At 57.4% G+C, this 4,659-nt stretch overlaps 1 long non-coding RNA gene across 1 annotated transcript in view; it reads left to right on the forward strand.

The window, feature by feature from the left end:
- Positions 1-4,283: 4,283 nt before the first annotated feature.
- Positions 4,284-4,659, forward strand: part of LOC144235738 (uncharacterized) — a 33,715-nt gene continuing 33,339 nt past the window's right edge. Inside the window, exon 1 of the long non-coding RNA XR_013336309.1 lies at positions 4,284-4,528. This is a non-coding gene — a long non-coding RNA (uncharacterized LOC144235738). The remainder of the gene's footprint in view (positions 4,529-4,659) is intronic.

Here is a 4,659-nt window from a genome sequence, read left to right on the forward strand (position 1 = left end):
TAAGCTTCAAGTCTGAGGATGTGTGTGACCTGGGGCGAGTCACATTCCCCCTGTGGACCTCAGTTTCCCTTTGTGGGAGGACTGGCCCAGTGATCTATGTCTATTGAGGTGTCCTGGGAGCCTCTAGCTACCCATCATACACTGAAGCTAAAGAAGTGGCCCCCACTGGCATGGCCGTGGCAGTGAACACCTTCTGGAAGCCATGTCGCTGCTCCTCTTGACTCTGCTCTTATCCCCAGGGCAGACAGCTAGTAACTACTACTCTCCAAGGCTGAGCTGGCCTCATTTCACACTGGTCTTTACCCCAGGAGGAGAGTGTAAAGCGGGTGGGGGAGAGGCGGGAGGGCGGGGGCTGGAGCTAGTGTCCTTGTGCTGCTGTGTAGCCGCCTGGACTGTTGTGGGGGTGAGGCCAGGAGCCGGGCGGGTGTCATTCTTTATGAATGATTTCCTGACAGGTAGAGAGGCTGACTCAGCTGGCGGCCTCCCGCAGGCTGGCGTGTGGGGCCTGCTTTTCCGGAGCATGGACTAATCTGCCTGGGGCAGCTGGCCCTGGGGAAGGAAGGGCCCACCCCGCTCGGTGGGGAGGGCCACTGTGCATCTTTGGCGGTTTTTCTAGCCCAGAGCTTTTCTTAGCTTGTCCAGGGCAGGCCGTGGGGGAGGCAGCAGGGCCCACCAGGCCTCTCTCCTCCTCCTCCTTTCTTTTCCTTCACCCTCTCCTCCCCGCCGCGCTCCTCCCCACTCCTCCCCACCGTGCTCCTCCTCGGAGGCCTGCCGTCAGCAGCTTTCAGCTCCAGTGCCCGCCTCACTCCCTGCAGCTCTCAGCAGTCTTGTGTCTGTGGGCGGTGGGGGGTGGAGAGCAAGGCTGCCCCCCAAGAGCCCCTCTGCCCAGCAGGCCTCCACAGCCAGCGGGTCCTGGGCGGGACTGGAGAGAGGGGACCGAGCTCTCGGGAGCCCAGGGGGAAGGTGTGAGGAGGCATTCTGCCTTCTCCATCCACATACCAGCCCTTGGAAGCTGTCTCCCCAGAGAATTCCCTGATTGGCTCTGTCAGCCCCCCAGGGTCAGAGAGACCATTCCAGAAGGAAGCCCTGTGCTTGTGGCCAGCGTGGGAGGACATTCAAGCCTGTCTGAGAGCCTGGGCACAAGACGTGTGTCTCTGAGCTCCGGAAAGTGAGGGAGAGGGGAAGGGAATCTGTGGAATGTCTGACCACCTACCGGGCCCCAGGAAGGACTGCCAGGGGCCCAGGTAGAACACTCCATCTCGTGGACACCTTATTTCACTAACTTCTTACTACAACATGAAGAAGCAATTATTATTTCCCCCATTTTAAAGATGAGGAAACAAGCTCAGAGAGGGGAATCCAGTTGCCCAAAGACACAGAGCAATTAAATGAGGGGAGTGAGGCCTCTAACCAGTCTGCCTAGCCCCAAAGCCATTCCTCACACTTCATCCCCTTCCTGTGGGAGGGAAAGCCTGTGAAGAAGGTGAATCTGGAGGGAGAGCCCCTCTTACTGGGTGCCAGAGAGAAGGATGAGGCGGGGTGATCGGGGATTAGAATCAAACTTGCTGTGTGCTCTCGGGCAAACCGTGGCCTCTTTCTGCTCCTCCATTACCCCATCTGTACCAGAAAGGTTTTTTTTTTTAATGTTTTATTTATTTCTAGGAGAGAGAGAGAGGGACAGACAGACAGCGTGAGCAGGGGAGGGTCAGAGAGAGAGGGAGTCACAGACTCTGAAACAGGCTCCAGGCTCTGAGCTGGCAGTCAGCACAGAGCCCGATGCGGGGCTCAAACCCATGAACCGCGAGATCACGACCTAAGCGAAAGTCGGACGCTTAACCGACTAAGCCACCCAGGCGCCCCTGTACCAGAAAGGGTTTAAATGAGGTGCAACTGAGAGCCCTGCCAGTGCCAAGGTTTCCCTTTTGAAATCACCCGTCAAGGCCCAGAGCTTTGCAGGGGGCTGAACACTGGCTTGGCCGAGGGGCCTGACTGGCTGTGGCTACCTGTGCCCCTTCCTGTGGGTCTTCACTCTTCCTCCAAAGCTTCTTCAGCTCAGGAGAGGAAAGTGGAAGCTGAGCTCTGACTCCTCTTTGCCTGAAAGGTCTGTGTGACCTTGGGCAAGTCACTGAGCCCAGGCCTCAGAGAACGGGGTCCATGACCCATATCCTGCCTCCGTACTAGAGGCTCAAGGGAGATAAGGATGCCATGTGCCCTGGGACGCTCTGGAAGGAGGAGCCCCCGCTCCTTCCTCTCAGGTGTAGATGAGATTGGGCCTGCTGTAATTATCAACATTTGGAAGCAATTTGCAGCCGGCTGCAGGCGGTGGGGGTGGTGGGGAGGGGGCAGCCTCTGGAGGGCCTGGAAAATCTAGTTGCCAAGGAGCATCTGGGTCAAGGTCTTCTCCTCCCAGGCTTATCTGCAGGCTGAGTCAAGCCTGCCCCCTCATCCTGGTCTTTGTGGCACACCCCCGGAAAGAGGCCCCACCCCTGCGAGCTGAGAGGGGCTGGACGTAGCAAGGGTGGTTAGTGATGGTGGAAACAAAATGGAACAAGATGGCAAGTTTCAACATGTCAGGTTCCTGGAAGCCCCTGTCAGTGCCACCTCAGGGGAACGTCTCTGGAACTAGCACACCAGCTTCCTCCTTCCACACCCACCCTTACTGCCCGGGGGGCCCATGGGCAAGTTGCCCCCCTCGGAGTGCCTCAATTTTGCCGTCTCTGAAATGGGAGCAATTCCTGTGCACCTAGCTGGCTCAGTCAGTAGAGCATGAGCCTTTTTTTTTTTTTTAACTTTATTTATTTTGAGACAGAAAGAGAGAGTACGCAAACAGCGGTGGGGTAGAGAGAGAGGGAGGGAGACAGAATTCCAAGCGGGCTCCACACTGCCAGTGCAGAGCCCCATGTGGGGCTCCATCTCACAGACTGTGAGATCATGACCTGAGTGGAGATCAAGAATCGGATGCTTAGCCGATTGGGCCACCCAGACGCCCTCCCATGACACCCTTGATCTCAGGGTCTGAATTCGAGCCCCACACTGGGCGAAGAGCTTACTTTAAAAACATACATACATACATACACACATACATACACGGAAGCAATTCCTACTCTGGGGCTGTTGGAGGAGCACATGAAACCAAGTGTGTGTTCTTGGCGTCCACAGCGAGTCGGTCGGTGACAGCCATTGCTGCTGAGGGTGGCTGTTACTGTTGGCATAACACCTCACATGGCCCACCCCTACCATTAAGCTGGACACTGTCCCCGGCTGGAGGCAGCCGTGTCCTTTGCCCCCTGATAGCACTGTGATGGGACTTCCATCCAAGCACCTGCACTGCACATGCTTCTTTACCCATCTGTCTCCCAACCAGACGGTGAGCTCCCGTAATCCTAGGGCTGTGCATCCCACCGCTGACCCCCATCATTGCTGGATGGGTGCTTTAACAGTCTTTGCAGGGAGAGGAGGGGAGGCGGGGCCCTTCCCCCTGCCTCTGGGCCTCAGGGTGCTACTGCGTGCTTCCCCCCCTTGATCTGCCGAGTCCCTCCCGGGAGCGTGGGGCTGACGTGTTCCCTGCAGAGCCTCCAGCCAGGCAGCACCGGGAGAAGCAGAGGATTGCCCAGACCGCCTTGGGAAGGGCACTTCCCTTCCATCCGCACTGCCACATCCTGAGCTGGCGGTTTCTGTCCCGCTGTGAGGGCTGATAAATGGGGCTGTGGGGGTGCCCGGACCCACTCCCCATCGTACCCACCCCCAGCATCCTAAAAGGCCCCAAATCTAGGAGGTGCTTGGTATGTGGTTGCTGGATACACATTTGTGGGTGGGGCTTTCTTACCTAGGGCGCCTACTGTCGAGGTAGGTGGGAGAGCAGATACGTAATGTCCCTGAACTTGCCAAAGACACCCCCATACCCAGCTCTGCAACTGCTACCACTGAGGTGCCTGCTTGTGCTGGACTGAGAGGGGTACCAACTGGAAGTGAAACCAATGTGAGGAGCTGGGTTCAGGCCCTCGGGGGGCACACGATGCTCTAGCACCACCGGGACCCCACATCTCTGTGCTGGCTCTGACTGGCAGGCGGCAGGGAGGCCAGGGCCTCGTGGGAAGGTCACGCAGCTGCCACCACCTCGTCTCTGCCTGTATAGTGGCACTCCGGGAACCGCCTGACTGAGGGGCTGAGGACAGGGCCGGCTCAGCCCACGAGCACCCTGGAGACACCAAGGGCCAATTCAACAAATTCTTTTTTTTTTTTAATTTTTTTTTTTAATGTTTTATTTATTTCTAGGAGAGAGAGAGAGAGAGACAGCGTGAGCAAGGGAGGGTCAGACAGAGAGGGAGTCACAGACTCTGAAACAGGCTCCAGGCTCTGAGCTGGCAGTCAGCACAGAGCCCGACGTGGGGCCCGAACCCACGAACCGCGAGATCATGACCTAAGTGAAAGTTGGACGCTTAACCGACTAAGCCACCCAGGCGCCCCAATTCAACAAATTCTTATCGGGCACCTGGCCGCCGTGCAGCCTCTGCCCACATGATCCACGGTGAGTGATTCGGGACCGTTCGGACAATGGGGAGGGGCAGTCAGGGAGGGAGCACCTGTGAGGCCTTGCTCGCCACACCAAATACTGCTCCTGGACGGTGGAAAGACTGGAAGGATTTTTTTTTTTTTTTT

The sequence above is a fragment of the Crocuta crocuta genome, unplaced genomic scaffold (assembly GCF_008692635.1).
Source record: "Crocuta crocuta isolate KB4526 unplaced genomic scaffold, BGI_CrCroc_1.0 scaffold445, whole genome shotgun sequence".
Taxonomy (NCBI): Eukaryota; Metazoa; Chordata; class Mammalia; order Carnivora; family Hyaenidae; genus Crocuta; species Crocuta crocuta.